Source organism: Lissotriton vulgaris, chromosome 3_1, assembly GCF_964263255.1.
Source record: "Lissotriton vulgaris chromosome 3_1, aLisVul1.2, whole genome shotgun sequence".
In the NCBI taxonomy this organism is placed as follows: Eukaryota; Metazoa; Chordata; class Amphibia; order Caudata; family Salamandridae; genus Lissotriton; species Lissotriton vulgaris.
The window spans coordinates 25,974,355-26,001,653 of record NC_141689.1 but is presented as its reverse complement, the minus strand read 5'-3'; positions in this window follow the sequence as shown (position 1 = coordinate 26,001,653).

The window sequence follows — 27,299 nt, the reverse complement described above, 5'->3', positions numbered from 1 at the left end:
TATGCATGCTGTATTAACTTGGCTAAGACAAAAGACTTGAACACACCAGTGTTATATTTGAATCGTTTGTGAACTGGCAATACTTCACAAATACACATAGGAACCAATAGACATCATGCTTCTTAATGGCTCATGCAATTCTTCAGACCCCAATCAACAGCGATGGCTAGTGTGGTCATTATATACTAACTGACGTCAGTGAGACCAATGGGTTGAATACCAGTAGGCCAAACCTAGGATGTGTGCAGACACAACACTCAGGAACAACCTACGGTGTTGGGAAGTTAAGCCTTAACTGGCTAAAAACCTCAACATTGTCTCAAGTGAAACAACACTTGTCCCTTGTTTTTTTCATGATGTCGGATTACAGGGCTTTTTATTACGTCCTTGAAGATCACGTCAAAGGCATATACTGTATGCAATATACAAAAAAGTATGGAAAATGTCTCAGTAGGAAGCTGCTGAGAGATTTTGTGAAATTGTCAGGGAAAATTTAGAAAGGGGTTTGGCAGTAGTAGCATGACTACCCTATTCACCAGAGTTTACTCTCTCGGTAAGAAAGTGTCATCTGCAATTGACATCATTCAGACCGACGTGTTCTGGAGATCATGGGCAATCACAGCTTAGAGGTATTATGTTACAGAGATGGACTCTTAGATTAAAGATGAAATGGCAGACACTGCAGACACTTCAGACTGGTTGGGTTCCATGGAAACACATTAAAGACACAAGCTTGTTTTTGCCATATCATCTTACCAAAAGAACAGACAGCCATAGCAAAGAAAGAGACAACTTATACCATGTTACACGCAGAGAAGCTAGAGAAACTACCATTCACTGTTGCTGAAACACCTCCCATAGATTGGAAAAAGAACATATTTATTTCAATGTCAAATCCTGCCATTTCATCTTTAATCGTGCTTCCAACACAATCAAGTGGGCAGATGTGAGAAGCTTGAAGAGGGGTATGAACACAAGTCATGGATCTTAGCTTTCAAATACAGATGCAGGAATAGAGAGACTGAGGATTTTCCTAATGGGACTGACTGCTAGAGTACCTTGGTACATTCCTTAGTTTGCAGGGAATTTTCTCTTGATTGCGCATGTAATTCATCTAAGGCAAACTTATTGTGCTACTTGAAAGGTTCCCCAGCTGTTGTGAGCCGTTTGTCTTTCAGATTACTCCAGAATGACAATGTCAATGACAATGAATCTGTGTGATTAATAAAAACCAATACAAAAAGACAATCAATGTAAAAGAATTCGTTAAAATAGAATAATATTTCTTCAATTCTTAAAAAACACCATTTGGTGCTTTGGTTTTATAAAATGCAGTTGGTATAGATCCTTTTAGAGCGGCAAAGCAAAGTTTCAGTGGGGGCCAGCCAGTGTGGGACCCTCTGACAAACAGGTCCTGGGTAGTGCCAAGGTTGGGTTGTCCATAAGTGCTTGGCTGGCGTGATATATAAACTGATCAAAATCTGCCATATGCTTCACTGTGTCCAGCAAAAATAACCGTTCAACAGCCTCATTTGCCATCTGTGTCCCTAGTTGAAGAAGAATGGGCCTTAGGTAGTAACGGCGGGCTGGCAGCAGGGCGGGGCAACATAGATAAATGTGGGCCAGCAATTCCAGCTTGTAATAGCAGAGGCGACACACCGTAATGGCTGGCTTTACATTTTTGTGGAAGGAAACAGATATCTTAGGGGGAGCGAGTGTAGTCTGTGTGCTAGTATCCTATGTAGGGCTTGCCTCCCCACCGGCTGTGTGAGATGTGGATTAAGGTCATGTGATATATGAAGGGAGCTTTTGGTCTCTTGAAAGCCTCTAGCTGACAGAGCTTCGATGTCCAGTATATGAGAGCATGATCTTATTTGCTTTTTTATTTATGTTTTAATTGTGGTGTAATTGATTATGTTGGGATACCAATTCTCAATGGCTAAATTCCACAGTTCTTTGGCTGAGAAAAGGCCAGTAGACCACGGGTTGCCCGGTTGTTGAAAAATTTGGTTTACAGCACTCTTCATTGAGTTTTCTGGGGCCACGGTTGTTAGCTAAAAGTTTTTTGCCAAGCTTGCCAGTTCTTCCAGGGATTGTCGATTGTGGTTAAATTCCATGTGAATTAAAGTATTCCTAGTACATGCTGGAAGACTACATAATTTATTATAAGCTGCGCAGTGGATCTTTTCAAGGTCCTGCGCAAAGTTGCCTGAAAACGCCTGTATCGCATAATTAAGGGAAGGTAATAATTTTGTTGAATAGCCGTAGTTGTTGGGCTTTGGCAAAGGTAACCATTTTTCCTTTCTGCGTAAGCTTGTGGTGGCGGACCTGTGAGCGCCCAGTGTCGCTCAACCAAATTCCAAGATAGTTATATGTTTGTGTGCTAAGCAGTGTTAATGGGCCCAAACTTCTTTTCATCCATTTCTTTTTCGGGTGGCGTCCAAAGATTACTATCTTGGATTTTGTAGGATTTATGACCAGCTTGTTTTTAGCTTTATAATGTGAGTGTGCTGTTTGAGCTTTTTGGATGCCGACTTTGGTGTGATCCAAGAGCACCAAGTCGTCTGCATATTGCATCATCTGGATCTTTTTACTCGCAATCCTTGGCTTCGCTAAAGTGGCTCCGTGCAGAGCCCTACCTAAGTCCTCTGTATATAAGTTGAAGAGCAGAGGAGCAAGGACACAACCCTGCTTTAGCCCATGATCTGTGTTGATTTTTGCGGAAGCAAATTTGCGTTAGAGTTTGACTTTTACCCAAGTTTGTGAGTACAGTGATCTGACGACCTGTAGCAGGTTTGGGCAGATGTTCCAGCTGGCCAGTTTCTTCCATAAGATGTTACTGTCTACCCCATAAAATGCTGCTGTGTAATCAATGAAGCAGGCAAAAAGCGGTTGATTGCCATGAGCTGTCGTTTGGTGTGCTAAGTATAAGAGGGCAATGCTGTCGTCTAGGGTGGAAGCTCCTGCTCAGAATCCAGTCTGGTAAAAAGGGAGCAGGCATTCCTTGATAGCCCAGGCTGTTAGTTCGTTCAGGAGAGTACTTGCGTAAGCTTTGCACTCAATATCTAATAAGGCAATCATACAATACTTCCTGGGGTCAGTGCTTCGCCCTTTTTTGTAAATTGGATGTAATAATGATCCTCTCCAGGAATCTGGGACATCTTCTAAGAGCCTAAACTCTGCATACAAATGTGCCAAATTTTCAGCCCAAAAGTTAAGGTCCTCCATAAAAATTGAACCGGGAAAACCATTTCAGCAAGGAGCTGCGTTATGGTGTATTTCTTTTAAAACGGTTTGTATTGCCTGTGTTTTTGGTGAGGTGTAAATGGCCAAAGTGTCCATGGATTCAGTTTACACTTCCCTTGGTTGATCCCCAAAGTTGTTTATACTTTCTGTTATATTTATCTTCAAGTAATCGATGTAAAGGGTTTTTAAATAGGTTACCCAAGTGCTTGCGTCGAGTGGGTTCACTCTATTGGTGGTCCCGTGGATTACTTTGTTTAAATATTGCCAGGATTCTTGAGATTTGGTCGGTGTAAACAGCTCGTAGATCTTCAGCCATTTTACCTCTGTGAGTTCCCGTTTCACCTGCCAGACCAATGTTGTGTGCCGCTAGTTTTAGTTCTTTTTGTTGTCTCAATTTATATGCAAAGTTACCTTGAATTCCATCAATGTTGCTATTGATGTTTCTCCCCCGAAACTGAGATGCTAATTCATATGCAAGTGAGCCCCATTTCGCTATGCGACCCTTGTCATTATGGCCGGACTGCTAGTCTTTCCATGTTGCTTTCCATGAGGCAAACTTATGATTCGGGAGGGGCCCCAATTTTATTCTATATAGCTCTTCTCCCTTTGTGGCTCCAATGCAACGAAGAGTGTGACGTTTTTTCCCAGTAATGGACAAATCTAAGGTTAGAGCTGCATGGTCGCATTCATTCTGAGATTGGACAGCATAGTTTAGCATGTGCTTTTGTAGATTCTAACCTAATAAAATATAATCTATTGTGGTCAGGTTATTGTAAGTGGGTGCTATTAATGCTCGCATTAGGGCGTTGAATCTTCTGTCTTTCCCATAGAGGTGGTTTTCTGGTGCATTTAGCCCTATACTGTGCATGTTACAGTCACCAAGAATGATGGAATCCATGCCTGTATGCTGTAATAGCAGAGATTCGATTTCACTTAACAGCCGAGTAAGTTTATCTTTTGAATCCGACCCATGGCGGTTGAATTAGACATTGATTAAAAGTATAGGTGTTGGGCCGCCTGTCGGATTCAAGCCATTTAAAATGCCAACCAGGAGCATGTCTGATGAATTCTTTATTACAGAGAAGTGATCTTTCAGTGTGTGCTTGATGTATATTGATATGCCACCTGACGGTCTCCTGAAAATGTTGATTTTAAATGCGAGTTTGAAATATTCAGCATAGCCCCCTAGTAGTGTTGATGAAATGGCCCTTGATTCTTAGGCACAGAATAGGTCTGCTCCTGCAAGTGATGTAATAACCCCTGGGTTTGCAAGGCTTTACGTATCCCTGCAACGTTCAAGGTCCTTATATGTACTGTTTGGTGGTTCTCGGTAGGGCTGCTATGCTGAACACTGGCAGTGTTTAAAACATAGGTGGTCTTTGATGGGGTTTTTTGGTAACCCAATAAAGGTCTAAGGTTAGGAGCTAGCGTTTAAAGCCAGTGGGAGCCAAAACCAATCTTTGATGCTGTTCCCCTTGGTTGAACAGAAGCGATTCCCTCCATCAACATATTTGGTGATTTGAATTGAGTTGTTGCTCCGCTGTGTTGCCGGTCAGCCACCTACGGAGCCATGTAAAGTCATTCCAGTGGATAATGCAGTTAGGTGTTTACTGTTCATCCACTTCTGTCAATTCAGATCTTGTTCTCCCTGTTGAGCGCAAGTTACTTTATTTTTCAAAATCTCTGCATATTTGTTGACAAGTGGTCTCTGGAGTTTTATGCCCCAGCTCTCCAGTTGCGTTTTATACCCTCTCAAAATGTTCACCATGATCGGGTTAGCAAAAGTTATCTCTTTTAATTCGCTCGGCCCTGGGCTGGAGAAAGCCATTGACTGAATATCAGATGTTTTGATGTTTGCCAGGCCTGGCATATTTTTGCAGAGCTTGAGGTGGTTTCCTCTGTTGAGGATGTCCACCCCCCCCCTGCGAAGGATATTCCGGATATAACACAACTTTTGAATTTTCTCGGCCTATGGCATGGGCCTCGGGGGGGTTGAGTAAATTGGGTGAGATCTTGGTAGTTTCCAAAGGCTCTATTAGATTCCGAGTTGGAATTTTACAGGGTGAAAATCCCCTCAAGGTCCAAGCTGTGCTTGGAATGCAGAGTTGCAAATCACTCCTGAGGTTGACAGTGCGGTCCAGGGTGGATGGACAATCAGTGAGAATTACTTGGTCGATTTTCCTCTCCCTTTGATCATTAATTTTATTTGCAAAATGGGCTTCATTATGAGCTAATGACTGTGTGGCAGCAGGTTTGTTTGTGGTTTTTTGACATTGCTCTTCAATCTGTGGGCCCTGTATATTAGTCATTAACTGGTCACTGGGCACAGGAGGAGTTATGAATTGATTTTTAATCGAGTGCCTGCTTGAATTGCCTGTGGAGCTCTAACTATATGTTTCAGCAGTGAATGTACTGCAAATTTGTGTGCCATTGTTTTGATCAGCAGTAATTGTTTTTTTGATGGGGCCATAGCCATTTTTATTGTCCATGCTATATTCTTTGTTTTCATGTTTTACTGGTACAAGCCAATGCTTAATAGTCCCTTCAGGAATCGTTTTGTCGTTTTTTGTTTTGTTTAACTTTCTCAGTGTTTTCTAATTTTTCCTGGATAGTGGTAGGGATGCTAAGTCATTTCATTTTCCAGGGCCAGCATCAGTAATGAGGCCTGTTTGTGGTTTGAACTGCAAGTTTGGTGTCAAAGCCGGGCTGTTGACACTCAATGGGCCTTTGAGGTTGCTACTGGCATTCCTGAAGGATTCCTGCGATTGTTCTAAACTGTCTTGGGTATCCTGTGGCACTTTCTGTGGGTCCAGCCTGGACTGTGAGTCTCTTGTTACCATTTTGGTCGGTTGATCTCCCAATGGCCTTTGTAGGACATTTGTAACTTTTGTTGTGTTATTTTCTTTTTCTCTAAGACACGCGCATTGATTTTGCAGCGCGAACCTGACCTAACGCTTTGTGTACATGATTGAAATTTCCACAGAGAGCGCGACCACGAGTTTTTAAACATTGTGTGTATATTTTGTGTGTTTTAACTGCATGAAGGCACTTTCCTTTTAAATTGTACTTAATTTGTACTTAACTCCACTCGCAGACCTCTCTGAGGCGATCCTTGCTGTCCCTGGCACCCCGGTCCACCGCAAGCACTCAGCTTGATTGTTGTGGAGTGTGCAGGGAGCTACCTTTCTTCCGGGTTCCCTCCCGGTGACGGGCAGCAATTGGTGGAGAGTGTAGGGAGGCGGTGCTGATCGATAGCATGGCCCCTACAAAACACTGATGTCATCTAAGACGCCCAGCGATGACGCTCAGCAAAAGTGCTGCATCTGCGCCGAAGACACAGCAAAGACTAGCCCGTCTGGGCCCGTCCGGGACAGGACGGGGCTCGTGGCAGAAGGCTATGTCTCACTCTCAAAACCACTACAAAGTTGGACCTCTGCCCAGCTGAAAGCACTCCAACCCAGGAAGCATGTCGACTGTACCTTGCTAGACATTCCACATACGGGTAAGGCTGTCTGCCCTAATTGCAGTCTGTCACTGTCTCCCTTTCAACCATATCCTCCATGTAGATCTAGAACCAGGAAAGATCAAAAACAGTGCTCCCACACTGATAAAGTATTTACATTCTATTATATGAATTGCCGATCCTTGCCCAAACATAAATTGGACATTTTTAACTTGCTGCTAGAGGAAAAACCTAGCGCATTGTTTCTCACTGAGACCTGGCTACATGAAGCCTCTGCCCCGGACGTGGCCATTGCCCTGTCTACTACATATGCGATTCTCACACAAGACAGAACCCGGAAAACCGGGGGTGGACTTGCAATTATTTACGATAAAACTTTCACATGTGCACTCGAGACGCTACAGATCCCTGACTGCGAATCCACACTTTTTAAACTCTGTTCGAATCCTAACTTTACATTTTCTTGCTCCTTAATTTACTGGCCTCCTGGGAATGGTACCAAATGGGCTTCTGAATTTGCAGACCACATCACACCTCCTTTATTGGCCTGTAAAAACTTCTCTATTATTGGAGATCTAAATCTACATTTAGAGGATCCATCTAACACCGCCTGTGTGAACCTACTAGAAGATCTGTCAGCACTATTCTTTCAAATCTCCCAGAACTTATCTGGCAGGAAAATACCCCGGTTTGCTGGTCTGATCATTACTTAATCAAACTTAATTTGAAACCACCGTCCAATTCCTTTTCTCTCCCTATACCCCAGGTCTTATTGAGAAAAAATTGGAAAAAACTAGACTTCTCTAAACTCAACATGGCACTCTGTGCAAATGTACCTAGCAAAATTCAAGACATGGAAGGCATTGCAACTGCCACTCAACAATGGCTCGCCAAAGCGGCCGAGACACCGCCCTCCGGTCCCTTGGTTTACTGACTCCCTTAAAGAGGAAAAAACCAAATGCAAGGTACTTGAAAGAGTGTGGTGCAAAGACTTTGCTCTGGACAAGAAAAAACGATATCAAATTGCCAGAAACTTATACCATACAGCATCAGCATACAAGAAAGCACGCGCCATATATGTTTCTAACACCATCACGGAAGCTGTGAATAAACCTAAAACTTTATTCAACACGGTAAAAGATCTAGCGGGAGCTCAAACCACTGCCCGACCCGCCTATTAAACAAAAAGCAATGTCAGGACCTCGCCCAATTCTTTTTTGATAAAATAGAGAAATTAATCATGGGAATAGACAAGAATAACGCTGACACTACCACTAAACAAGATCTGGTGAACACTCCCACTGTTAATCAAACCTTACACAATTGGCCGCCTATAACAATTGATACCCTTCAATCTATCTTGAAGTCTATCAAATCCGGCTCTCCGCAGGATCCTATTCCTATGAATATCATGAAAGAACTAGACTCCCCCCCTTAAAATCATTGTTGACACCTTAAATTTATCCTTGGAGCTCGCCGAAGTACCCAGTCTATAGAAACATGCTATAGTAACCCCTCTCCTGAAAAAACCAACAGCAAACCCTGATATCTTAGCTAATTATAGACCCATCTCCCTTCTCCCTGCCTTCTCTAAATGTCTGGAGAGACATGTACATTCTGCCCTTACCACATTTGCCGAAGAAAACTCCCTTCTCCATCCAACCCAATCGGGCTTCCGAGCGGGTTTCTCTACAGAAAGCTCTCTGCTGGGAGTCTCTGAGACTATCCGGAAACATCTTGACATTGGTCAAATGGTTGCGCTTATTCTACTAGACTTAAGCGCAGCCTTTGATACTGTGCCACACAAAAAGCTGCTTATCATGCTAGAAAATAATGGAATTCAAGGCAATGCCTTGAAATGGATCAAATCCTTTCTGGAACAATGGACCTTCCAGATAGCTTCATCTATGGCATGCTCGGAATCATTCAATTCCCCACATGGAGTACCGCAGGGATCAATTTTGAGCCCTCTTTTCTTTAATCTGTACTTAAGACCCTTGGCAGATTTAGCCGAAAAATCTGGGCTGACGTTCATGACGTACACAAATGATTCCCAGATTATCTTCAGGCTAACAGAATCCCATCCTTCATCTCCGTCTCTGCTCATACAAGGTCTTCAGAACATCTCCAATTGGATGAATGTGAACCAGCTAAAATTAAACAGGGACAAGACAGAGATTCTTTTAATGGGAAAACAACTCGACCTATGGAATGCCTCACATTGGCCTTCCCAGATAGGAAATCTTCCAACACCAGTTTCTCATGCCATGCCATGTCCATGAAGCAACAGGTCAGCAAAGTGGTTGGACTCTGCTTCACCATCCTGAGATGGCTCAAAAAGATATTATGGATGCTGCCCATCACTATGCAGAAAACAGTAGTTAATGCCTTAGTTACATCCCGGCTTGACTACGGGAACATCTTATATCTAGGTGCCAAAAAAGGAACAATAAAAGACTTCAGATGATACAAGTCAAGTCAAGTCAAGTCAATAAATTTATATAGCGCGCTACATACCCAGAGGGTCTCAAGGCGCTTGAAGAAGGGTGGGGAATTAGTTGTCAAATATCCACGTTTTAAGTTGCTTTCTGAATGCTAGGTGGTTCTGATTAAGGCGAAGGTGAGTGGGAAGTGAGTTCCAGGTTTTAGCTGCCAGGTAGGAGAAGGATCTACCTCCCATGGTGGTTTTGTTGATACGAGGTACAGTGGCAAGGGCTTGGTTGGAGGATCGTAGCTGGCGGGAGGGGGTGTAGAAGGAGAGTCGTGTGTTAAGGCATTCGGGTCCGATTTCGTAGAGTGCCTGTGTGCGTGGGTTAGGAGCCGGAAAGTGATCCTCTTATTGACGGGGAGCCAGTGGAGGTTTTTCAGGTGACCGGAGATGTGTTCTTTACGCGGGATGTCTAATATGAGCCTGGCTGAAGCGTCCTGGATGCGTTGGAGTTTTTTCTGGAGTTTTGCGGTGGTACTGGCGTAGAGGGTGTTTCCGTAGTCCAGTCGGCTCGTGACCAGAGCATGGGTGACTGTTTTTCTAGTTTCGGTGGGGATCCAGCAAAATGTTTTTTTGAGCATGCGGAGAATGTTGAAGCAAGATGAAGAAACGGCGTTGACTTGTCTGTTCATCGAGAGTGAGGAATCCAGGATGACGCCCAGGTTCCGTGTGTGGACCGTTGGGATGGGTGCTTTTCCAAGGGCCTCTGGCCACCAAGAGTCATCCCTAGGAGGTGCCTAGGATGAGGACTTCTGTTTTGTCTGAGTTCAGTTTCAGACGGCTGAGCTTCATCCATTCGGCAACTTCTTTCATTCCTTCATGCAGGTTGGTTTTGGCAGTGTGCGGGTCTCTGGTGAGTGATAGGATCAGTTGAGTATCGTCGGCGTAGGAGATGATGTTGAGGTTGTGTTGGCGTGCGATGACCGCGAGGGGGCTCATGTATACGTTTGAAGAGGGTGGGGCTGAGTGAAGATCCTTGTGGTACGCCGCAGATGACTTCAGTGGCCTCTGACTTGAATGGTGGAAGGCGGACTCTCTGGGTTCTTCCGGTGAGGAACGAGGTGATCCATTCCAGTGCTTTTCCTTGGATTCCGACGTTTCTGAGGCATTGTAAAAGGGTGCTGTGACAAAATGCGGCTGCCCGGATTCTGCGTCAAATACCCAAAAATACCCATGTGACCCCTTACTTGCGCAAACTCCACTGGCTCAGAGTGGAAAACCGCATCAAATTTAGGACCTTAAACAATATGTTTAAAATGAAAGCAGGCACTGCACCCACATACCTTCAGGCATTAGTGCACCCCTACATCCCTAAAAGAAATTTATGGTCACTCTCAGCAGCAACATACTGTGTGCCCAGATTCAAGCTCTCCAGAATGGGAGGAAGATCCTTTGCACATCAGGGTCCTTCTATGTGAAATACACTACCTATCCACATAAGCAAAGAAGAGAACTATTCTAAGTTCAGGAAAGAAATAAAAACCTGGTTCTTCGATCAATAATGCTGAATGACCTATGACGTTCCACTCTCACTGTTTGCTGTGTCTTTTGGCACCGGGAAACCCTACTTTGGTAGCTGTTGCGCCTTACAAGTTCATAAAATAAAATAAATAAAATAAAATTCTTTGTGGCTGGTCTTCGTATTTGGACTCTGAGGTGTATTACTCATCCACCTGGTGGCCCACTCTTGAGGTCTGTAACTAGGGTGCTCATTATTTCTGGGAGTTTTTCCAAGGTCCGCAGTATTGGGGAGCACTCACAGTTGTTTAGTATTTACTGTACGTCTGTGTTTGCCTGTGCTCTGTGTACCAGGGAGTTTAAATGTTCTAGTTTCGAATCCACACCAGAAATCAGGCTGGCAACTAATTGTAGTAACTTTATTTGAGTATCTAATTTATCTCCCTGCATTATGGCAGCATTTGCCACTGAGGTCAAAGCTTCATTAATCAGTGCAAGATGGGTATCTTTTTTTTGCGGCTCCGAGCCAATTTGCATTCTTGTTTTGGGCGAGGTGGGCTGATATTTTGCCATTTATGCTTAATCCGCTTAGGTCTGGATCTCGGTCAGACCTCTCTTTTAATAGTAAGTCCCCTTTACCACGCTTGATGGGGTTAAAAGGAACAGCCAAGTGGTCCAAATGGGGTTTCATAGATGGACGGATATCCTAAAACTGTGATATATCGAGCTGATTGGGCCATTGTCTAAATCTGTGGACCCCGATGTGCTGATTCCTGAATAAGTCCAGCTGAGATCAGTAGCATTTTCTTTTACTTGCGGCTGTGCACTTTTGCCCTTAACTATAATAATTTCTGGTGAAAGCGGATCGATCAGTGAGGGCTTTGATTCAAAATATCATATTTTTCAGCGAATAGTGATGTATTATCAATGATTTTAGTGCTAATTGCATAGCAGGAGGTTTCTGCTGTCTTTCAACGATTACTGGAGTTGCCTAATTTAGGCAGTTGTTGGAAATAAATGTGTTTGTCGTTGTTGCCTTTGGGGCTGTTGCTCCTGCTAGTTCCATTACTGTTACTGTTGTTATTGACAGTTGCGGCATGCTTACTCAGATTTTGATTTGTATGTATATTTGTATTTTTCAGTGATGGCGAAGGAGAGTTTATTTGCTCTTCTCTCAGTTGTTGCCCATCCTGTAGGGTCGAACCGTTTCTTCTTAATATCGATTCCGAATTACAGTATTTTTTAGGTTGTTGAATACAATTCTCTGTACCATCATATGGTGTTGGCTCTTCAGAACTAACTGTTGGTAAAAAACTTATATGAAGAGCCTGTATATACTATGGATGTTGTTACTGTTGTGAATTTTTTTTACATATTCACCTTAAAAATGTTGGGTCTAATAATGGTATATTGTTAACATACTGTAATGTAATTGCACATGATGTAATGTTGAAAGACATTTAAGTCATTACAATACTGTATTTATAATCATATGGATCTACGGTATACAGGTCGCTAGCATTATAGGTAAATAGGGAATACTTCAAAATGTTCTCTCTTCTCTCACATACTTGAGGTTTTCTCTCACTTTTGACAAAATACCTTTCAGTTGACTCTCTTCATCCTCCTTGACTGCTTTATATAACTTTTATTGGTTAATTTATTGTATTCTTATAGGCACTATTGGGATAGTGGAGTGGTGTTAGTTTGGATAATTCTGTTTTACATGGTCTGAAATATAGGTTTTCAGAAACTAGATGGAACTCATTTGAGCCTATAATGTGATATAATATCTAGCCCCTCTTTTTTGTGGCTATTTTAACATAAATATTTTAAGGCAACAAATAATGAATAGTTGGATTGGATAGTGAGTATTGTAAAGATGGAATTGTTTATAAACCTGCATTTTTGAAATAATTCCATTACTTATAGTGGTAGCGCTAATGCAAGAGAAATGAAACTCAAGTAAAATGGCGCTCATGTTATGCACTTGTCCCTATCGAGAGTCCTTCATTCATGTAGCCAGCACTCTAGTAAAATAAAAACACTATGGCAACATGGCGCCCATGCATTACGTCGTAATACGAAGTGGTGAGTGTTGGAAATTGGTGATACTCTTCAAGTTAAAATGCGGCTTTAAAGGTGCATGATATATTAATATCGGTATTGGCATAATAGGAGGGGCTTATTCAATGTTGAAATGTGGCAGAAATGGGATTGGGTGTGTCTTGTATGGACTGGTTCGTGATGTCGCTTTAGAATTCTGAATGGCATATCATCAGTCTTAATGGGGTTCAAGGTTACGGTATGGTTGTGCGCTGTTCTTATAAAATAAGACAGTGATTGATGATCTATACTTACTCTTCATTTTCAGATATGTGTTAAAACTGGAATGTGAATTGTGACAAAGTTCATTTGGATTGACAGTGAATTAAATCCTGTGACGAATGTGCAATATGGGTGGCTTTTGTATGATTTTAAACACTGAATACAGAAATCTGTTGTGGTAAGAGACTTATGGCTTTTACGATTATAAAATAGTTTTTTTAATATGAGGTATAAAAGAAATAAGGATATATGTTGTGTTTATTTTGGATACAGAATGAAGGAGTTATTGATATGAAAAATAACTTAATTTGAATGTTACATATAGGAAGGACAGTCTAGGGTGAGTTCCTTTCTTTGACATTAGGTGAAAGTGTTTTAATTATACTGTTAATTGTTGCACGGAGGTGTGTGATTAAATGATGATCTGGTGGCATGCAAAATATGAATATTGATAAATAGAAGTTATGAGACTTTCTATAGGGGATTCTTTGGCACTCAAGTGCATGTTTTTTGGTTACACTAATGGATGTTTTTGTTTTTCTTTTCCCACTTTATTTGATTATTATCATTATTATTTGTTGGTGGTGGTACTGATAATTGAGGCTTGGCAGACCTATTGGGGGATTATAATTGGGTCTAAATCTGTTGTTACAGCCCTGAGGAAGTCTTTGGGTCACACCATTTGACAAAGCACGTGTTGGCTGCTGGCTGTTGTGTGCGTTATCAAGACTCAACATGTGTAACAACAAGTCTTCATGAACATCTCTGAAATAAGAAAATAAAAGACAAAGGACTGATTACTACAAATGTGTGCATTTGGACAATTGATTTGAACAAAAAACTCTTTATTTATGTTTGTGAATATTTTTTAAGTGCTCGGGGTTCCTCCCTTTGTTCGAACCGTTTCTTACACTAGCTTTGCCAGGGGGATACAACATCTTGGCCTTTTGATGTTTTGCAGTTTTGTGAGGGCGGTAATTGGTAGGGGTGGGTGGAACTCGCGTAATCGCTTTGTGCAAATCTCTGTGAAATGGTAAAAAATCTCTGCAAATACGCGGAAATTCCACAAACACGTGGAATTGCTTGTTCGCAATGCTTTTTACCTGTTTGCAATCACTGTTTGTGTGCTAGGGGGGAAATATCTCGCAAACACCCATTTTGAGAACGCAAACAAGCAAAAAAATTGCGAACTCACGTAACGCAGAATTTTGGGCAATTTCGCATTCTCCGCAAAATGCGAAATTAACCAAATTCTGCAAATTCCGCGAGCGGAACGGAATTTACTGCCCAGGCCTAGTAATTTGCCTGGGATAGGTTAAACCAGCATTCTTTGTCCGCATGGTTAATCACTGGTCCTGATTCTGATCCTTGGACCTTGGTCCTTGATTGATGGTGCAATTCCTCCTGATGGACATAAGAGGGTGCTGAGGCGAGAGGCAGGAGGTGAGGGGGCAGGAGTCGGTAAGTAGGAGGGAAGCAGCAATGGGTTAAGAGGGTGGGGGAAGAGACCCAACACCAATACATCTCACCTCTCACCACATCTCACTGCCTCTCACCACCCTCCAACAACTCTGACTACCACTGGCCATGTACCTCGCTGTCACACTCTGCCCCGTGCCTTACTATCATGCAATAATGCAGTGCAGTATCAGCCCCCAGGTCTCCCTGGCCTGGGGGCCCCCCTTGATGCCTCAAGGCCTCCATGGGGGAGTGTAGGAGTAGGCACTGCCTTGAGTACTTAGAGGTGTCAACCAACCATCTTCGACCACAGTCCCAGTCACACAGTCACTGCTAAGTCTTCACGTGTCCAATTTGCAGCCAGGCAGCAGGGTGATAAGCTAGATATTAGCGCCGGGGAAACGAGAGCAAGGAGCAGAGAATGAAAAGTAGTGAGGGGCAGAGGGGGTGAGGGAGAGGGAACGAGCAATATCGCTGCCACCACACCGGCAGAACACAGCTATGCTTAACTCACCCCGTGCCCCGGGCTCTAGGCTCAACCAGGCTCAATCTGTATTGGACCCCTGGCTCAGGCTCCAGGCTTGTTCCAGGTTCTAGGCACTAGGTAGCAAGCTACAGCTGCGGCAAACTCGGCACCGGGTTCTTGTCCGTGTCCAAGTCCAGTTACGAGCCCAGGCACAGGTCACGGTTCACTGGCCTGCAGACTAGACCAGCCAGCTCTGCTCAGCTCAGCTAAAAACAGACCCTCTGCGAGGTCAAGAGAACAGCGGCGGGTGTTAATCTCTGTAGGGTATGCTCCTCCTCCTAGCTTGTCATCCTCGTTGTTTTCGGAGCGTCAATCTCTGTCCAAATTAGTGCACAAGAGATGTGGGGCTCAACTCATTGGCCCCCCTTCTAAAATCTCAATCAGAATCCTGTCACCAGCCCCGTTGAAGCCGTTACAGCTGTATTTTATGGCTGACACACGCAGCTTCAACAGCGTTAGTAATGTGACTCACAGCTCCCGCCACATTGAAGCACCCCTTGCAGATTGGGGGCACAACTGGCGGCTGTTGGAGAGCTGGTGCGGGCCCCAATGCAAGGAATTCAGCGTGTAAGTGGCTGGGGCGGTTACTGTTAGAGCGCTTTCAGAGCATTTTCGGAGCTAAGCGATTTCTTCAGCGTCTCCTGCTACTGCTCTGCTTCTGGTTTCTTCTGGCTATGGTCTGTCCGAAAAACAGGACTGGAGCAGCTGCTGATTCACACAATGGGAGTTACATGATGCTGAATGATGCTGAATGATCAATAAGATGCGATTGTGACTTGCCATAAACAAGTACTATTGCTGCATGCCAGCACAGTTAGGGATGTGACACTTTGACATTCGAAAAGCTTATCAATCAGTCAATCAATCATATAATTTGTAAAGCGCACTACTCACCTGTGAGGGTCTCAAGTCGCTGAGGTGGGGAATGCTGCTACTGCTTGAAAAGCCAGGTATTGAGGATTTTTCTGAAGGTCAGCAGGTCCTGGGTCTGCAGTAGGTGGATGGGGAGGGTGTTCCAGGTCTTGGTGGTGAGGTGGGAGAACGATCTACTGCCGGAGGTTGCTCTTCGGAAGAGGGGGACTGTGGCGAGGGTGAGGATGGTGAAGCAGAGCTGGCGGAGGGGGGTGTAGAAGCTGAGTCGTCTGTTGAGGTACGTTGGTCCAGTGTTGTAGAGTGCCTTGTGTGCGTGGGTGAGGAGCTTGAAGGTTATCCTCTTGTTGACCGGTAACCAGTGCAGGTCTCTCAGGTGGGGTGTGATGTGGCTGCAGCAAGGGATGTCGAGAATCAAGCGTGCAGAGGGGTTCTGGATGCGTTGGAGCCGTCGCAGAAGTTTGGCCGAGGCTCCTGTGTAGAGGGCATTTCTGTAGTCCAACCTGCTGCTGACGAGGACCTAGGTTACTGTTCTTCTCGTTTCAGTGTGGATCTACTTGTAGATCCTGCGGAGCATGAAGAGGGTGTTGAAGCAGGAGAAGGAGACAGCGTTGACCTATTTAGTCATGGAGAGGATGGAGTCGAGGATGACCTCTAGGTTGCATGCATGGTCGGTGGGTGTTGGGGTGGTTCCCAGTGCGGTTGGCCACCAGGAGTTGTCCCAGGCCAAAGGGGTGGATCCGAGGATGAGGACCTCCATCATGTCCAAGTTCAGCCTCAGTCGGCTTTTCCTCATCCATTCAGCAACGGCCTTCATTCCTTTGTGAAGGTTGGTTTTGGCGGTGTGGGGGTCCTTGGTGAGGGAAAGGATCAGCTGAGTGTCATCGGCGTAGGACATGATGTTGAGGTGTTGCCGACAGGCAATGTGGATGAGCAGTGCCATGTAGATGTTAAACAGAGTTGGGCTAAGGGATGAACCCTGGGGTATGCCGCAGATGATCTTGGTGGCTTCGGAGCAGAAGGGGGAAGGCGGACGCTATATGTTCTGCCGGAGAGGAAGGAGGTGGTCCAGTCCGGGGCCTTCTCTTGGATTGCAGTGTTTTGCAGGCATATTCAAAGTGTGACGTGGCAGACCATGTCGAAGGCGGATGACAGGTCCAGGAGGATGAGGGCCACAGTTTCTCCATTGTCCAGCAGGGACTTCATGTCATCGGTGGCGGCGATGAGGGCAGTCTCAGCGCTGTGGTTGCTGTGGAACCTGGACTGGGAAGGGTCCAGGATGTTGTTCTCCTCGAGGTAGCAGGTTAGTTGTTTGTTGACGGTCTTCTCAATGACATTTGCTGGAAACGGGAGCAGGGAGATGGGCCGGAGGTTCTTGAGGTCCTTAGGGTCCGCCTTGGGTTTCTTGAGTAAGGCGTTGATCTTGGCATGCTTCCACCTGCCAGGGAACGTTGCTGTCTCAAAGGAAGTGTTGATCATTTTCCGGAGATGGGGTGCGATGGCTGTGCTTGCTTTGTTGGAAATGTGGTGTGGGCATGGGTCTGACGGAAATCCGGAGTGGATGGTGTTCATAATCTTGATGGAGTTGTTGTTAATGTTGGTCCAGGAGAGCAGGCGGTTGATACAGATGCTGGTCGTGGGGGTGGAGGTCTCAGTGGTTGGCAGGCGGTTGTTGCGTTGAAGCTGTCATGGATGTCTGCGATCTTGCTGTGGAAGACGGTGGCCAGCGAGTCACACAGGTTTTGCAAGGGTGGGATTTCGTTGGTGTTGGAGCTGTGGTTGAAGTATTCCTTCACGATGTTGAAGAGCTTTTTGCTGATGTGCATGTTGTTGTCTAGGCGGTCTTTGAAGGAGGCCCATTGGTGGATCTGATGAGGTGATGCTGTCTGGGGGTAACGTACTTGTGGGCTGCGTGCCTGTCTGGTGTTCGTTCACAGAGCCAGATCTTCTCCAGCTTTCGGCAGGTTTGCTAGGAGGCCCGGAGGTCATCAGTGAACCAGCTGGCTTTCTTTTTGGTGTTAATGTTGGAGGGTTTCTTGATAGGGGTGAGGGTGTTGGCGCAGTCATTGATCCACAGTCTGAGGTTGCGGGTGGCGGTATAGGTGATGTCGGTAGTAAGGGTGGGCATAGTACGCTTAGTCGCGCTATGCGAAGCTACGCAAAGAGGTTCTCGCACTACACAAGCTTTGCGAACATGCGTAGTAGCTTGTCGGACACGTTTGCAAGCCATTTTTCTTGCTCTGGAGCGCATTGTGCATGTTTGGGGCACTGTCTGAGTGCTGGGGGATTGTAGGTGCAAACCTTTCCATGCGGTGGGCTATGGGCACGGCCATCTTGTTTTTTCAGTTGTCCCGCCCGCTCGCGTTGCCTTATTTCCTGTTCTGGGTCACGCATAATGTTTTCACGTTGTGCAAGTCATGTTCGGGAACCCATCTACTTGTTTACACTGACAAAGTGCGTGTTACCCAGAAATATCACGCAAACTTACCCACGTGGTCCCGATGTGCGCAGCCATCTTGTTTTTCACAATCTATGCTATGGTTCTGGGCCCAGTTTTCTATCCAGCTTTTATCTTTGCAATCTTTACTTATTTTCATAGTTTTTCTGACTTAGTATCATCTATCTCTCTCTGTCCCTTAGTTTATATTTTACATTTTATTTCTACTTTTACAACTTTTTTTTAACTTTTCTATTGTTTTCTTTTACTTCTTTCTTTAAGCTCCTACTTCTTCCCCCTAACTTTTTTTCCTTTTGTTCTAACTTTTCTTTTCCGCCTTCACCCTAGAACCATGGCAAAGGGCAGCAGCAGTACTACCTGCTCGAAGGGCGAGGCGCCTGCACCTAGGAGCCGGCTGCCTTGCGGCAGAATGTGACCTGCAGTGGCGCAGGCCTGACAACTTTTTGGGGAGGCGGAGGTGGCCGCCCTAGTTTTTTTATCCAGTGCCACCTCCCCTTGACCTTGGCAGCAGGCGGCAGGCCAGGCTCCGGTTACCTTACAGAGGAGCGTCACCGTCAGTGGTCGAAAGTGTGCCGGGCAGTCTTCCGCTGCTAGGGTATCCGGCGAACCCACCAGCTGCTGGCCCACCAGTGGGCAGACATTTTGGACCCGGAGCAGGACCTGTTGGACCTGCTACGTGTCGAGGTCATGGGGCTTGGTGAGTAGCTAGTAATATATATATATAGTAGTATAAGTATTGGTATAATTATTGGACTAATAAGTAACACGATTACTGGTGCACTTAGTTACATTGCAGATGAATTCCGTTTCAAAATCTTCTCTGATTGTATGACACAGGTGCTGCTCACAACTTCTCTTACTTGTTTGTAACTTTGCGCTAGCTAGGGCTGATTATTGATATTAGAGTTTACTTTAGAGAACTCAAGTTAGTTATTGCTGTTGCTAGAGTCTAGTCCTTCCATTGCCCTTCAGTGAAATAGTGGTGGATGGATATAGGTCTGACTGACGCCTCCTCTGTTACTGAATACTTAGTTAGTTCTTATCCCACCCCTCCATAGAACCTTTTTGCAGTTTGTTTACTGAGTGGTAGGCTTAGCAGCAAGAGCATTGTCAGTCAGTTGCAGAACAACATATGACGCACACAACCAACTATTTCATGTATGCACAAATTTATGCAAGTGTCCTGCATCTCATCTATGCATTTTTGCTGGCAAAAATAAAATGGAAATGCTGACTTACTGAACAATTGGCCCGTCTGGAATAGGTGGTGTAGGTCAGGTGGTACTGGCTTCGTTAGTTAGAATTCTGCAATTAGAATGAATAAGGAACATTTGATTAGTGTTTAATAAGTAGACGGTCCGTGAATCCTGCAAGACAGTAGTCATTTATATAAGTCAATTCTATTGCAATTTTTGTTTCCTAAAATGTTTGAGCGGATTTTTGAATGATGTATTTGTTTCACAGCACTCACGGTTTTTCTTTCTTTATTATTTCGTACATGATCAGCACCCAGGGGCAAGAAGACGGGGTTCGAGTCAGCACGACAACCACCAGAAGAGCGCTCCTCTACCGAGGATCCTGCTGCTGGCCCCAGTAAGTCCTACAGTGCTTTTATTATTAACAATTATATTTCCCTTACTTTTTAACACACCTTACTTCTTTCAAACTATTAATTACGCTTCCTAATTCAATTATTAACAAAAGGTTCTTTGGTCTTCATTATGTTTTCCAAATTGTAGGTATCCATCCCTGCCTTTCCGTTCCTTCAAACTGCCTCTGCCCTATGACTCTCTGTGGTACTTCTATTAGACTGTCTATAGCTAAGCTTGCCCTTTTGGCCACTCTTTAGTTAAGGTGTTCTTTTGAATACAGCTGTGATAGAATAGCTGTAGCCACTGGGTCTACTCCTGTCTTTTGCGTTGTCCTCAGTAATCTATAGGCTTTGTCAATTCCCACCGACAAAATGCACAAGCAGATGTTTGTCTAGTAATTTTTGTTAGGTTACTATACTACTACTACTGTTGTGGGTATTCTCTGCACAGCCACATACAGAACTATGCACAAGAAAATAGGATGTTGGTGACAGGGAGGTTGGACCTTACTTACACCCAGTCACAGAACTCAGAAGAACCCACAATTCACTGACCGACTACCTATAGTGTCTCAGTCATAGTCATTTGTTCCACTCCCGACCCCCATACAAAGATAGATAACCAATGATTTTATTGCACAACCCAGAACATAAGTAACACCCTTTCTCTCACTCACTAGTGTGAGTCCACAACACCACCGACACTCAAAATATACCACTGAGTCTATGTGCAAGTTCAAAAACATTATTTTTTTAATAACAAGCTTTGTAAGTTATTCCATGAAATACATCCAGCTCCACCATGCAAATTAAAGAAAAATAAATACTATACATTTGTACAACTAGTACACGATAGAGAACTGTGGGAATTGTGGGGGACACCTCACCGTTGAACGTATACTAGTTACACATGCATCTTTCTAAAGCTCTGCAAATCTCTGGTTCGTCGAAGGCAATCTTCCCATCTGCCTATTATGAGAAAAATGGTGCACGTTACACAGTATGAAATACAATTATGCAAGCTTTTTGCAGTAATGCCAAAAATTGTAACATTATGGATAAGCAATAGGGACTAACCAAACTCCATACAAAAATGTGCCTTGTTTTCCAACCTCTTCAGTTGTATGCAACACTCATGTGGCCTCAAAGGCGTCTTACTGCGCAACTAACTGCGAGGTAACATACGCAAAACAGTAGACTTGGATCTAAAATGGTGTTCTGAACGAATTGTTCGGCCCTCCTTTGAGGGAAGATGATTGGAGGTGACTCCAGTCTAATATCATTCTAATGCAAGGATTAGAACCATAGACAGGGCCTATTCACAAGGCATAGTAATATAGTTCCGTACCCTTTTTCTTAGATCAGGGCTTATAAACTTATGTTAGGGGATAGATTCATTAGTATTAGTGATTATCCGTCCTTTTGCAAGAGTGTTAGTATACCTTCTATGGAGTTATGCTTATTTCGGGCCTTGTAGGCCTCAAACGGGAGAGACTCCATCTTTCTTTATGCCCCGGCAGCTTGAGATGCTTTTAGGTCAAATGTAATGTTTTAGTTACGAGGTGTTGTTTGCTTGGAGAGAACGGCTCAGGCTGGCCCTTATCGAAAGACTGTATTTTTCTCCACTCCGAAGACAGAACATCAGAACATCAGGCCGGTTGGCTGGGAACGTGTGCTTGGTACGGGGAGGTACAAGAATTTGGTGGGCGGCAGGTTACTGGCCGTAACTTTCCATGAAGGAACAAGCTTCCATATTAGTGAAAGCATGAGGCAGTGAATTAGTCAGTCTGTAGGCGGCAGCTAGCCGTTAGCATCAATGCCATTAATTATTTCCAGGCAGACAGTCACCATTTTGAAGTCCGAGAAAGACCAAGAAGCTGATACTCTCTTAGAAAGATTAAAGTTATTTTAGCTGGAGCAGCTGGCGAGCGTTGACCTATAAGATCTGAAGCAGTTAGTCAAGAGAACGAATACCAGAGTGGCTGTAACTGAGTTATAAGATGGTCCGTGATTGAGAGGAGAGAGGAGTAGTGCAGAACAGCCAGAGAGAAAGCAGCTAATGAATGGAAGGTTCCAGTGACTTGGAGGGAAGCAGAGAAGACAGAGCATAGCGGTGCAGACGTGTATCCATGACTGCAGAAGTGTGACCTTAAGACGAGCCAAGGCACAGACGAGAAGGGAACCTAGATGACTGCTGAATCCAGACTTCACATTAATCAGGTGACGTAGACCTTTTTCCCCTTAGTGTGCACATTCTAACCTTTCACTTTCCTTTGCAGGCTATATGTTATAGTATAGTATTGTGTTATTATGATTATTGTAATAAATAACCCAGTTCTTACTGAACCAGCATGTGCCTTTTATTCTTGTGTAATCAGGGTAACCTGTTCTTCTAGTCAGACATTGTTTTCGTGAACGGACGTGCTTCCCGGTCAGGTAAGGAGTGACTGAGCAATGAGGGAGAGAGTGGCCCCTGAAGTGAAGAATAGGTTGTACATCATCTAATTCGGTAAACCGTTGTGTGATCTATAATATTGTAGTATCATATCCCTAGTAGATAATGAAAGATTCCTTCTAATGGTATTCATAGGAAAGTGATCGTCATTGGTAAGCAGCGTTATACCCGCAGGATTGCGGCTTGGAATGTAAGTAAGAGAACACCAGGAGGGAAACTGGTGATTATACCCGCAGGATTGCGGCTTGGGATGTAAGTGAGAGAACACCAGGAGGGAAACTGGTGTCTATACCCGCAGGATTGCGGCTTGTTATACCCACAGGATCGTGGCTTGAGAGGGCACTGATTGTGGTCAGTGTGTAATGATAGCTAATCAGAACTGCCCTAGGGTAGATTAGTCTGGGCCCAAGCTGCCGCTAGACTAACTGGTGTGAGAGTGATATTATAGAAAACTTGTGCATGTACATTCCCCCACCCTTAGGTACAAGACATAGATAATTGTTGTAAATAGGTCCTGAGGAGGGAGGTAATTACTTTCCGGCTGGGTTGGTTGTGCTCTGAGGAGCTGATTCTATCTGGTCTGAGAATCCGGTCGTTACATCTGGCGTCACAAACTGTTTACGAAGCCTGTGTGCGCTGTATTGTTTTTATCTTCTTGGTTTGCGCTCGGCTCGTACGTGGTTTATTTTGTATATTGTTTGTTTATAGTTGTATATGTCTTTTTGGTTTGTCAAAATATTTTCGCGAAAGTCGAAATCTACTTTCAAGTTGCCTGTTGAGATTCCCGGCTGGGAATCGACGCCTCACGAGGCCTTGGCCCGTGAGTGGGCCAATTCTACTGGTTTGAGTGAGAATTGGACTTCTTGTTTGGAGCTGGCTGATGTGATTTCTTGCTTACAAAAGGCACCAGTAGTGAAGGGTGAGGAGCTTCCTATTTTAGGACGCAGAGGTTGGATTGTTTTGACTGCGTACAGGATTATACATGAGAAATTTTTGAAGTTACAGCAACGATTTGTGGATATGGAAGAAAAGTTTGTTGAAGTGCAGAATGCGCATACTCTTTTGTGATGTCAAAATAAATTGCTTGCCGACAAACTTGAAACTTATCAGACAATTGCCGAAAGGGCTGCTGTTCGCATTGCGAAATACAAATATAAGCATTGTCGCGGTGGTGTTTGTAAACGGAAGGTGCGTCTAGTCGTGGCGAAAGCCGGACTGGACTGGAACGCCGATAAATGGGATGGTAATATCTGGGACTCGAATGATTCTGGTTCCTCGGCTGAGGAGTCTGACAAGCGCGAGTCTTCTCGCTCCGGACGTGACTGTATTGCTACTTCTTGTGACACACGTGATGATTCTGGCGACCTTGGTCGCTCTTCCCGTTCTAATGACGTTTCTCAATCTGATTGTTCCTCTAAATCTATGGATCGGGCTTCTTCGGATGCCCGTCCGGAGGTTTCTGCGCATCCGGTTTTTCGTCGGAAATTGCAACAAGCTCCTGGTAATCCGAATGGTGTTCATTTGGATAGTATTGAAGATTTTACTCAACAGGAAGTTAGTGACATTTTGCAGCGTTTTCGGCAACGGCCTGGTGACGCCTTACTTACGTGGATGGTACGCCTTTATGAATTGGGCGCTGCTGGTATCATGTTAGATGCAGGGGATGCCTTGAGATTTTGCTCTTTGAGTTCCGATTCTACTGTACAAGATCATTTTCGGAATTTTAATGGTGCTGGCCAGATTAGTCTACTTTAGTTAGCGACTGATGGCGGTAATCACAAATACCCGACTGAATCTGATTGGCCTGTGAATGACAAGCCGTGGTACACCTTACACGATGAGTCGCAATGGCTTAAAGAGGAGGTGATGAAAACTGCAATTTTTCTGAGCACTGCTGACAGGTTGTTGGATGGTTTGTTGACCTCTTCTGTGCGGAATAGCATTATCCGTTCTTCCCCTGTTGCTTATAAGCAGGTTATGATGACTTTGTTGATTAATCAGACAGGCAATCCTTTGTCTATGGTGCTTGAATCTGTCCGTCAGCTTGGTGAGTTGGGTGACTGGTTTAAACAGAGAGACAGTCTAGACCGGAGGGTCGTACTGCTGGAGATTATAAGTTCTCTAGACGTGATATGTTTCTTGCTCTGTTGGATGATGGTATGAAAAAGAAAGACATTGATGGTGAACCTAATAATCGCTTGTGGGACATGTTTCGCAAGCGTGGTTTGGATCGTAAGGAGGGTGCCCGACGTGTGTGAAAGAATGATTGTGATCATGGTTGTTCTGATGACAGTGGTGACGACAGGCGTCGTGTGGATTCTGATCGTCGTGGTGAACGGCGGTATGAGTGTGATGTGTCCCCTTGTCGTGAGAAGGAGAGGGGCGGTGAGGGGGATAAAGAAAGGGGGAGAGATGATCGTGTCTACAACAGATATAGAGATGAAAGGGATCAGTCTCCTGAGTTGAAAAAAAGGGAGGATCGACATAGACTTTCTGATTGGAACTCACAGTACCATACAGATGACAGGAATCCGTTTTGTAATGGAGATGGATATGAACATGATGTTTTGATACCCAAAAATATGAGAGCATTTACCCTGATTTGTCCTGGTTGACAGAACGTAGTAAAAATGACTAGGAAATAGGTCAAGCTCCAGTACGCAGGTGGGCTCACAAAGACAATAGACCCTATGTAGATATTGAAATTTTTGGGAAACATCGTAATATCCAAAGGGCCCGAGCATTGGTAGATACAGGAGCGGAGGCCACTCTTGTTCATGGAAAATCAAAGAAATTCAAAGGCCAATTTTTCACAATTACTTGTTTAGGTGGAAAGGAAACGCCCACAGTGCAAACTGCACTTGAAATGAGAATAGGTAGAATTCCCCAAAAAGAATATTCTATATTGGTTGTACCACTCTTGGAGTACATAATTGGAATTGACATTCTAAAAGCAATGACTTTGCATTTGGATGACGGCTGTTATCAATTTGGAACTAAACATTATATATCGTCCAGACCCGTACGGGTTGGTCGTTTAAGAATGCCCCTCATAAAAATCCCTCAGGCTACAAAAGTTGTTTCCCAGAAGCAATATCGAATCCCAGGTGGCCATGAAGAGATTAGTGCTACTATTCAGGATTTGGTTGATGCAGGAGTTATAACTCCGGTTACTTCTGCTAGGAATAATCCAGTTTGGCCCGTGCGTAAGAGTGATAACTCTTGGCGCATGACTGTTGATTATCGCGAGCTGAACAAACATACACCCCCTTTGACGGTTGCAGTACCGGATATTATTACTCTAATTGAAAGAATCCCAAAACATCCAGGTACATGGTATGCGTCCATTGATATTGCTAATGCTTTCTTTTCAATTCCGATTGCCCCCGAGTGTCAGGAACAATTCAGTTTTACATGGAATGGACATCAAATGACGTTTAGGCTATGTACACAGTCCCACGATCTGTCACCGGCTGGTGGCAGAACATTTGTCTGAAGTACCTGTACACCCGCAAATCCAGATATGTCATTATATTGACGACATTTTGATTCAAGGTGAGACACAAGATCACGTTCAAACCCAATTAGATCAAATCTTTGAGTGCTTACGCGAGAAAGGTTGGGAAATCAATCCCGATAAGTTACAAGGTCCATCTCAAAGTGTAAAGTTTTTAGGCATCAATTGGCATGAAGGTCACAGAGAGGTGATTCCACAGGTTAAACAAAAGGTTTTGGATTTTGCAGTCCCAACAAACAGGAAGGAAGCCCAGAGCTTAATTGGTTTGTTTGGATTTTGGCACCAGCATATTCCACATTTGAGTCAGATATTGGCCCCTTTATATCGTGTCACTCGCAAAAAGAATGTGTTTGAATGGGGTAAACCACAGCAAGATGCGTTCAATTTGCCAAAAGAAGCAATTCAGTATGCTTTGGATCTGTGGCCTGTGTGCGATGGTGATGTGGATTTGAATGTGTCTGTGCAAGGTCTTTATGCAAATTGGAGTTTGTGGCAAAAAAAAGGCAGACAAAAAGTACCATTAGGGTTCTGGACCAAAAAGTTACCTGAGGCTGGTGAGCGTTATACACCTTTTGAGAAGCAGTTGCTTGCATGTTACTGGGCTCTTGTGGATACCGAGCAATTGACTCTGGGACATTATGTGATTTTGAGACCTGAAATTCCTATCATGCAGTGGGTTTTGAGTTCACCGAAAACTCATCGAATTGGACATGCTCAAGAGGCGAGTGTGATTAAGTGGAAGTGGTACATTCAAGATAGGGCACGTGTGGAACCGAAAGGTGTAGCATCTTTACATGAGCAAGTGGCGCAGGCGCCATCGATTGAGACTGAGAGTGATTGATCCGTACCTGTGGTACAGGAATGTCCTGTTAAGTGGGGTAAGCCATTTAATGATTTGTCCGTGGAGGACAGAAAACATGTGTGGTTTACGGATGGTTCAGCAAGGTTCATAGGAGATAAACGGCATTGGAAGGCAGTGTCCTATAATCCGATCACACAAAAATTGCTGAGTACAACCGGTGAGGTAAAGAGTAGTAAATTCGCTGAATTATATGCAGTTTACCAAGTTTTGAAACAAGAATTACCTGGCACATGTCATATTTTTACTGATTCTTGGTCCACTGCTAATGGACTGGCAGTCTGGTTACCAACTTGGCATTCTCATAATTGGGAATTGCATTCAAAAGAACTGTGGGGAAAAGAATTATGGCAAGAAATTTGGGAAATGCTCCCACGGAGTACTGTGACAATCTTTCATGTGGATGCTCATACCCCGATAGACTTCCTTGACAAATTCTTTCATAACATTGCAGATGAGAAATCTAAAATTGCTGAGGCAGTGGTGGACATGCAAGATTCTGATTTGGCGGGATTGGCGAAATGGGCCCACCAGAAAGCAGGACATTTTGGAGAGAGAGCCACTAGCAGGTGGGCCGCCGAT